This window comes from Dendroctonus ponderosae, unplaced genomic scaffold (genome assembly GCF_020466585.1).
Source record: "Dendroctonus ponderosae isolate FM_Combo_2020 unplaced genomic scaffold, Dpon_F_20191213v2 Dpon_F_20191213_1, whole genome shotgun sequence".
Classification (NCBI taxonomy): Eukaryota; Metazoa; Arthropoda; class Insecta; order Coleoptera; family Curculionidae; genus Dendroctonus; species Dendroctonus ponderosae.
Window position 1 is genome coordinate 37,435,813 of NW_026017110.1, and position 10,206 is coordinate 37,446,018.

At 35.7% G+C, this 10,206-nt stretch overlaps 1 long non-coding RNA gene across 1 annotated transcript; it reads left to right on the forward strand.

The window, feature by feature from the left end:
* Positions 1–842: 842 nt before the first annotated feature.
* On the forward strand, positions 843–7,024 carry LOC125504008. The gene is made up of 2 exons (XR_007281246.1): positions 843–1,005; positions 6,167–7,024. It is a non-coding gene; the product is annotated as an uncharacterized LOC125504008 (long non-coding RNA).
* The last annotated feature ends 3,182 nt before the right edge of the window (positions 7,025–10,206 follow it).

The window sequence follows — 10,206 nt, forward strand, 5'->3', positions numbered from 1 at the left end:
TGTCAAATATGACACTGACAAGCGGGAAGTTTCGCACCTGTTCTGGAGATTTCGAGAACCATCTGGGTTACCTGAAGGAATCTATATAAGCGACGAGGAGAACAAGACAGAAAAAGTGAAGTGACAGCAACGACCGGGTGCAGAAGAGGTTAAACCCCGCGAGTCAGAAGAGCGAGTTTTCCGTCGGTTATTGTTATTGTTTGTGAAGTTGACGGTAATTTTGAAGTTAGTTTGTTCCTGTTCGGCATTTAAAGTTATACCGAGGTGAATAAAAGTTAGAAGTTGAAGAAAGAGTTTGATACTCGGCCATCCATGGTACAATATTAAATATCTGATTTTCCGAACCCCCGTTCAAATTAAGCAGCAGCAGCCGTTAGTTAACCGAACACAAGAAGTTGTTAAAAATATGAGCCCAGGCTACTGGCAACATTTGCACCAAAAAGATGGCAACACTCGGGGGGATGTTCTGTCGCAGCACTGACCGCAAGGTGACACAGTTATCCTAACCTCAACGCATGTTATTGTCTCTTTTATTTTATTCGCTTCATGTTTATCTATGGTTACCGGAAATTTTAATAATTACGAGGGAACAGGTATATTGTTGCCATTATTCTGATCTAGTTTTTGCAAATATCTGAGTTTTTAATGGCAATAAAAAAAATTACTATTTTTCCTGTACTCCCAAGACACCCCCATACCCTCATTCCCCAACACCTCCAGAGGAATGACGCCCTGAATTTTGAATCACCCTGTAAAAAAATGAATTTATCGAGTTTTCTTTTCATTTATTAATTACCTCTCCATGTTTTGTTGTCTTGGACATGACAATCCAGGTGGCAATTCTCAGTTTGTTCTTCGTCCAATTCGTAGCTAGTTTTCTCGCAGGGGTTGTTCTTTTTGAGTCCGTGCAATTCCGAGACATGTTTCGGCTTGTGTGAGCTCGGTTGCTTTTTACCCTAGAAACCCTACTCCTTTCTTCGGGCTTGGAACCCTCAGTGTCACCCGGTGAGTTTCTCGGCCGGTTTCGGTCTTCTTTCTATTCTTTGGTTATTCTAAGGTATTTTGTGAATAGGAATTTAGATGAAAAACTCAAAATAGTACATTTATTTCAATGCATGTTTGTATTTCCAAACTTTAGCTTGATATTTTGACAACAAAGTTTTAATACTCATGATGATAACTTTTTTCTAAGGCTGCCTTTCTAAATATAAGTATTTTTATATGAAATTAAAGCTATGAACAGTTTAGAAAACTTATATTGATAGATTTGAGCGCTAATAATGAAGCGCAAAAATGTGATTTCGAACGACGTATTACAACGTGAAATCAAAGGCGAAAAGTTAAACGTTGCTCAGCGGCCCTATAATGAACAGTCATAATTGAGATGACCCACGTTTGTAGCGTCAATAAACACATAATCAAACCGGTTTAATAATATTAATCGGCCTGATCCCACCATTAACAATTCGTATATTCACAACTCCATCACATTTTACCACACTTGATAACCAGGCACTTTAAAACCGCAAAATAGCCTGTCACCCTTCATGCAGATTACCGTTAATCCACCCCGGGATCTGCTCAAAATGGCGCCCCTCGGCTTGAAGTAATTTAATAAAAAGGCAAATTGAGAAGTGATGTGTACATTATACGCTTCACGGGGCCTCCTCACATTCTCAACACATTCCTGTATAAGCGTAATGTGTGGTTATGGGGTTGGGGCTTGAAGTTTCAATAGGGAATTATCGACTTTGGAGCTTTAATGCAAACTGTACGCATTTCTATACGGAGTCGAATTTTCTAATCACTTGCAAACTGACAAATCCATTTCGTTGATGAGACTCGAAGGAATTCATAAATTTAAGATATATATAAAATGATTCAGAATTATGGAATAAAATATCTAGGGATTGTTTAGTTCAATAAAAAATAGAGCAGCGGATTAATGAATCTTGAAGACTTCTATGTGGAAAATTGTGGCCTCTTCAGTTTTAATTAATTTAATTATAATTAGTTTGCTTACAATAACACAGCACCCATTTTTTTACGTTTTGCTTCTTGGACAGTTATTATATTCTCTTCTACTTCAGGCAAAGGGTGAAACAAAAATTTTCATATCGTTTAGTTCATATAACGTTTCAACGAGACAACAGCTCCATCATCAGATTTAAAATTCAACACAGACTCATAATTTGGAAACATTATATTTTTTAGGTTTCGGATGTCTTGTAACCTCAAATTTGTTTGAATTATTGTCTACATTTGGAAATTTGTTTGAATTATTGTTTACGTTTCATGTAGATAATAATTCAAACAAATTTGAGGTTTCCAGACAGCCAAGACATAAACGAATGCTGAATTTTAAAGCTGATGATGGCGCTGTCTCGCCGAAAGTTTATATGAAATAAACGATAGGATAATTTTTATTTTACACTTTGACTGAAACTCAAGAAGGAAAAGAATATAATAACAATTACACGCAGTCAGGAAAATGAATCAAAGTTCTCGGACAGTTTTTGCTTTTGGACAAATTAAACAGTAGAAGCAGCGTGTTTGGGCCCACGAAAGATCACGCCCGATGAGTAGTGAGACGTACTAGAATTAATCCGCAAATTTGGTTTACTAGCATGAAGACTGGTATGGTTGATGGCCATTTGGTTGGTCCATATCTGCTGCTGGGCTAATCGCTTAACTGGGCTTAAATATGCGCATTTTCTACAAGAGCTCCTGCTTCTTTAAAATGTCAAATTAAATGTTCGACAGCAAAAGTGGCGGTAGCCTGCACATTTTGTTTGGTGAAGTCCGCCCGTATTTAGATCATCATTTTGAACAGCAGTGGGTGGGCGGGGCGGTCCAGTTACGTGATCCCTAAAAAGTGAGTTTAGACGGTCAAACCATCTGCACGAACTGGCAAAAATCTGCCGTTTACATGCTCAGTTTGTTTTACGCAGATAGATGTGAAGTGAGGAACACCCAAAATATATATTCTTATTATTTTATCTGATGTCCTGCGCCTTCCGGTTCGTCGCTTCCATTCTTTTCTGTCTCCCGCTGGCCTGATTATAGGTTTCGTTCGGACGTGGCATTTTATATTTCATCCATCCATGTTGACTTGAGTCTTCCTTTTCTCTCATTTGGTGTCCATCTAAGGATTTGTTTCGGAATTCTTGTGTCATCCATCCTTTCAACATGCCCGTACCATATCGACGTCTTCGTTGGATTTCCTCTATTATGTCTATTTTGACGTTTGTGATATATATTATTCTTCTTCCAGTTTTCTTCTCTCCAACTTTGATTTCCTTGCGGCTCTACGCCAGAAGTCCATCTCCAGTGAACGCAACCTCCGCTCTTGGTGGGTAGTAAGTTCCCAAGTTTCGCATCCATAGAGTACTATGTTTTTAAATGTGGAGTTGTATAGGGTGCGTTTCTTTTCTCGGGATATATATGTTGACCATAGAACGGAGTTTAGACAGCCGATCAGTTTCGCCCCTTGTTGCTCTATTTCTTTATCTGTACGGTCTGCAGTCTCAATTTTTGTTCTAAGGTATACATATTCGATGCACGTTCTTATTGCTTCGTCTTTTTCTAGGCCTATGTCACGTCCGTAGTTTTCAATGCACAAAGATTTTGCTTTCGGTCGATTCACCGACAGTCCTCATTCTTCGTATTCTTTAAATAGTATTTTTGTCACTAATTCCGAGTTCTCCTCGTCCTGCGCTATAATAACCTGGTGATCTGCAAAATGCGAAGTATACGAAGTTGTATCTTGATTAATGATTATTTCCATTCCGCTGCATGCTCTTCTCCACTTCCCAAGTGCTTTATTGAGGTATATCTTAAATAATGTGGGTGACAAACAGCACCCTTGTCTCAATGTCGATGTCAGACGATCCACAAACAGAAGGTATACCTCTTCGTTTCTTGCTACTTTCTTCTCGGTTAGTTGGGTCAGACTGAAGATATGATCTATGCATGATCGACTTTCTCAAAAACCTGCTTGTTCCTCAACTTCTTGGTGTTCATATTCTTCTTCAATTAAACTTTGGATGGCTTTTCCATAGAGATTTTTTCATAGTGCTGGTAACGGAGAGACACCTATAGTTGGAACAGTCATCTTTACTTCCCTTCTTGTGGAGGGAGTAATGCAGGCTATTTCCTCACTAGAGGTATTACTTTTCCATTCGTGTATCTAGTAAATAGTTCCTGAATGTATTTTATGTGTTTTTGTGTCCCCCATTGACTTGAAAGGTATGTTCTGAGGGGTTGGGAATTGTCTGTCTTTTTAAATTTCCTTTTCAAAATGTCGTTTTTATTCTTCTTTGTCATGTTTTTAAACTGTTCTCGTTTGTACGTTGTTTTATTATCTGTATTTTGTGTATTAAGCCATTTATAATATCTGCTGTTTTGTGTCTCTCCTGTTTCAAATCTCTACTGTTCCATCTGTCCAGCAAGGGTTGAAGTCTAATTCAGTTGTATAGGGTTACATACTCGAATGTGTATTCGGTCTAGCTGTTTAATGGACAATAATAATTTCATTTAAACTACGATAAATTAACTCAATAATTCTAATAAAAGAGCTGATCAGCTTTTGACAAAAGTTCTTCAAAACTACGTCCATTGACTACAATACATTATCATTGACGGATCTATTAATAAAAATTAAATTACATGTTTATACTTAAATGTCTCTACAGCATTTTGCTGTAGAAGTTGCATTTGAGTAATTGTTAATTTGCAGGGAGAAATAAGCTGGGGCTCCGTTCTCGTCGCGCGTGATTTTGTTAATTATAGGCAAGAAAATAAACGCAATACGAACAATAAATAAATTATTCTAAATGCCGATGTACTGTATTGAATGGAGTAAAAGATATACTGCGTAGTTATTTAGTTTTTGTAGTTGCGTTATTTTATTTTGTAAACATTTTGGTGTCCTTATTTCACATTTTATACCYACTATTTGAGTAATTCATGTTAGCAATAATTGAGTTTGATRTTTGATTACTTAAAATTATAACGTTTCCATTTATGTATATTGAAAAACTATAATCTTTCCTGTTTCAGAATAATTGAACCGAATGAATTGTGAGACTAAATTCAATAAATTTTGAATATTGTACAGTACAGCGCAAAAAAACGAAAGTGAAAAGTATGTCATCACAATGAAATGGTCAACTAATTGGAAAGCATCACAGCATACGCACTTATTACGTACTTATAAGCTTAAATGTATCGCACTGGCTACTTTAATAGCAAGTACCTCAAAATATTATGGTTGATCTTAGATACCAACTGGATATTGCCGTTTTCCTTAGAAAATCACTCATTTGATGACTTGCTTGACATTTTCTGCAAGTAGTGCCCTCTAGCAGCGCGCTGAAAACTGACTTGTTAATCAAATCTACCACTTACGTAAACCCCCGAATACCTAATGTTAGTGCAAAACTCCCTAAAGTCATTTGTGATTTAGTTGAAAAAGACGATTAAAAAAGAACTTTGACCCTTTGCATTTCTGTTCCGTTAACTTTTATTCTAACCTAAGTTGTGTGTTTACCATTACTTATGGGAAACCTGAAATTCAACTAACAGTATGGATTATAAAATCGAGTACTTCTTTATAAATTTAGTTAACTGTTGTCACTAAATTGGGTCGTTGCACATTTTTTTTCTTACATAAAATTGATTAATGACGAACAAATAAGAGCCCTACATTTTTTTTCAAATTCTGTCTAGTAACAAATCTAGAAGCAATCAAAGTTTAAACTTACACAAAGCGACGAGTTTTGGCTGATCGTAATGTGACGTCACAAAGCATGATTCTGCTCCGCCACATTCAGCGCTTATACGTGTTTCCATGCTCTAATGTGAATATTGTGTGTTGGTTTGTTTGTTTCTCAATTATTGAAAGTAAAATGGTAAAATTGAAAGTAAAAAAAGTGTACAAGTACCACTTCGTCCACACCAGGAAAAATATTTGTAAAAGTGCCATTAAACGAAAATAAACAGAAATTGTGGTTGAAAGCAGTGCGGCGAAACTGCACCGATATTTCTGCACAAAGTAATATTTATGCCTGTGAGGATCATTTCGATGTACTTACCCTGTGGTTCGTTAGATTTAGGGTTCACCGTTGTTTCATTATGTGCAATTTTTGTTTATTTTATTTCACAGCTTGAAAAAGACATGGAAAATTTTATGGAGTGGAAAATCATGGGGTACAGAAAAAATTGAAAAACGATCTTGTACCACTTAAATTTGCGTGCCCAAAAGACAGAAAACGAAGTAGTGACGCTCCTGTACGAGCCGTAGTTTTGAAACGTAATAGACTTAACCTTATAAATGACACTTTAGATGCATACAGACCTAGTACATCTAAAATGCATGACGTAAAATCTGAAGAGAAGACATTTCACGAACAGGAACAAGTAAAAGATGTTACAAGAACCGAAAACTTTGCTTGTAGGGGAACATCAGTAGCCATACAAGTAAATTTAAGACCGAAGTATAGAAGCAAGTCATCTCAATGTAACATTCGCCCAGCTACAGTTTGTCAGAGGTGTTCGCCTGTTAAGTGCTCAACTACTAGTATTGCCACCAAACAGCTATACTCCTCATCAGAGTCAAGTTTAACAAGTGAAATATCAGAGAACGTATCAGTTTTATCAGGTAGTTTGTCTGAGAGTTCACTCATTTCAAATTTAGAACGCAGCTCAAAATTTAATAACAATGATACCAATGAGGAACACAGACAGTGTTCAATTTGCATTGAAGCACACTTTTATCAAAATTGAAAATAATCCAAGTTATACCTAGGTATAAATAAAGACGCTTTATTTATAATTAAGCTACTTAGAGATACAAAAAAATTGGATTTTGTAAATATTTAGCTAGTTCTTGTGGAACTAAATGATGAATTTGGATTTTCGGCAAGTACAGCGAGTAAAATTTTTGCAAAATACCTTCCATTAATTAGCAAGATGTTAAAGACTTTAATAGTCTGAATACCATCTAATAAAGTTAAAAAACGTCTATCCATACCTTTTCGTGCACATTATAGTAAAGTTTAAGCCATAATCGATTGTTTAGAAATTGAAATTCAGAAGCCGGAAAGATCCAGTCAAACAAGCTTTTACATGGTCAGATTACAAGAAAGCTAATACCATAATTTTTAATAATTTTTTTTTCTAGTAAATTTTATTTATTATGCCTTAAATGTTAATGTCTTAAAGACGCTTAGCTCGCTCCTATCCAATATGCAAGTGTACATTCTGCTGGTTATGGGCATATAGCAAGCATATGATTTTTGCCACTCTACGTCACAGCCAGTAAAACGTGATTTTACAAACAAATCTGATAACTTTCGATCCCTTTTTTTGATATTGAAAATTTTTTTTAGTAATCTGCTTTACACATTCTTCTAAACCACCCGCACGCTATGTTTGGGAGAAGTTTCCACCAAATATTTTCGACAACTCTCTTATGAAAGTTAGCACATTGAGTTGCCCTGCACTGCTTCATTAATATCGATTCAAGCCTTAGTGACAGATTAATACGATTAGTTTAATTTATTGAATTACAAAAACAACATTTTATCCAATTTTCCAAAATTCACGTTTAATAACTTTTAAGAAAAAACACCCAACTTGATTGTGTTGGAAGGTCTGTTCTTATAACTTTTCTTTTCACTCTCCTTTAGCTTGATTGAGTTCTTAAAATACAATGTTGCGGATGGAAAGTAGGTAAGTAGTAGTAAGAGCAGCAATAAATGTGAGAAGTTCAATACAAGTTTATCAAAAATCTAAACTAGACTATTTTCGAATACATTTTTCTGGAAGTAGGAAATTTGTTATCCAAAAATAGACTGGCGGTTAGGAATGTGTTCTTTAGTATAAGAAAAATAGTTGAAGGTAGAACAATTTGTCGTGTTACTCTTAAGCGGTTAGGTAAAATCATCCAACAAAAGGCGTTGAGGACTAGTCCGGGGGGACGCTTTTCTGACTGCGCAAATGTTTTCCGAGTGAAAATAAACAAGATTTCTCTTGGTAAATTATGTCTAAAGGGATAAATTTAGATATGACAGCCTTTTCAAAACAGCAAATATGTATAGCCCTAAGGATTCCACTTAATTATTACTTTAATTACCTGAAGCTGAAAGCATTAACTGTTTAAATAAAGCCATAAAACTTATTACTTAAACTTTCAAATGGTTTTTTTATGTAGGCTTTAATATTACATTTTCCATATAGATTGTTTGCAAACTACTGGATTTACAATAAATTGTTTCATCAAAAATTGTTCCCTAAAAGAGGTAGGTAGGAATTTTTGAAAATGGATTTTTAATATGAGCTCTTGAGAAGCTTACTGCTTATTGAGAGGGACCAATGGTTACGTGTTAACTCTTATAAAAGTAAAACTAACTAAATTAAAAGAACTAAACACTCTAAACATGATTTTCTAATCAATTTTGAAGGTGCACACTAAACTGATAAATCGTCTTAACTACGGACCAACATGTTTTATATTTGTTCACCTAGTTTCATATCTGTGCGATATCATATTCCATTTCCTTGCTAGGTACGCAAAATGTTATCACGGAATGGAATGTTATCTTTCCATACTTTCTTTTCCTTAATATTTCTTCGGCTAAACGCTCTTCACTATGGATTTGAATAAGTAACAATAAGACTTATTTTTCTATATTAACATATTATGATTATTTCATCTGTGTTTGAATTTAGAAAATTTTAGACGTTCTATAGGCGTAATTGTCTCCAGGCATATATATATATATAATATATAAACAATCTTTATTTCCTACAGAAAAAGGCTATCGACCCAATCGGTCTTTCTGCCCTTGTGTAGTACATATGTGTCTTAGCCTAGCTTATTCTAAAATTAATTCCTATTCCTAACACTCGTATAAACTAATCGGTGATAAAAAAATTCTTGCCTTTCAAAACAAACAGGTCTTAGCTCAGTTGCGTTTGTGTCTTAGCCTCGCTTATTCTAAATTAATTCGTATTCCTAACACTCGTATAAACTAATCAGTGATATAAAAAAATTATTGCCTTACAAAGCAAACAGGGATTAATCGTTAGTTCAGTTGCGTTTGTAGGTGTTCTAGTAAAGTATCTGTTGGGGTACGAAAACGGAAATGTTTTGTCTGTCTTGTTAGGCAAAGGGGATTTAGTATGGTCCAGTTGTGGGCATTGTTTGTCCATTTTGGCTGTAACTGTATGAGTCTTTCCGAAATGTTTGTCATGTTTGTGGGTTCGTATAGTAGTTGGTTGGAAGGGTTGTGCAGTGGGTTTTGGGGGTGTCTTATTCGTGTTATTAGTCTTAGTGCTTAAAACACGTTCCTATGTTGTGGAAAACGGCAGATGTAATTATGATGCCAAAGCCCGGCAAAACTGTAAACGAAGCTAAATCTTACAGGCCCATTTCCCTTCTGCCTGTGTTATCAAAATTATTTGAGAAACTTTTTCATAGAAGGCTGAAGAAAATAATTGATGAGGAACAGATGGTTCCTGACCATCAGTTTGGCTTTCGCAATAAACATTCTACAGTCGATCAAGTACATAGAATAACAGAAGTAATAGAAGAATGCCTAGAAAATAAGAAGATATGCTCCGCCGTTTTTTCAGACGTCGCCCAGGCGTTTGATAAAGTTTGGCATGATGGCCTCATCAAGAAACTAAAGGTATTCTTTCCATTGCAGTATGCACGGCTATTGGAATCATATTTGAATCATCGAACCTTCAGAATTAAACAAGGGAACGAATACTCGGAGTTGAAATTAATAAAAGCTGGAGTCCCCCAGGGCAGTGTCATGCCCTGGGCACTCTCACTTAAAAACGTAACCGAAAACGACTGATTTCAWAGTCGCCAGAGGCGCTACAGACGATAAAGAACTACAGATTAAATCATGAAATAACCCACTGTAGGAAAATATTATGTGGATGAATGCGATAACGCAGGTCAAATGTCAAATAAATCCTCCCCATTGTTGTTTATGGGTTTGTCATGTACAAGATGTCTTTCGATGTTGATTATTCACTATCATCCAAAGAAAAAGCCTATGCCGATTTTATTCATTTCTGACGATATAATCTGTGATAAGTTGTATGATTCCGTGCCTCATGCTTCCTGCACATACTGGATTGTGATATGTTTCCCCATGTTCTCCAATACGTAATTTGTGAATATTTTGT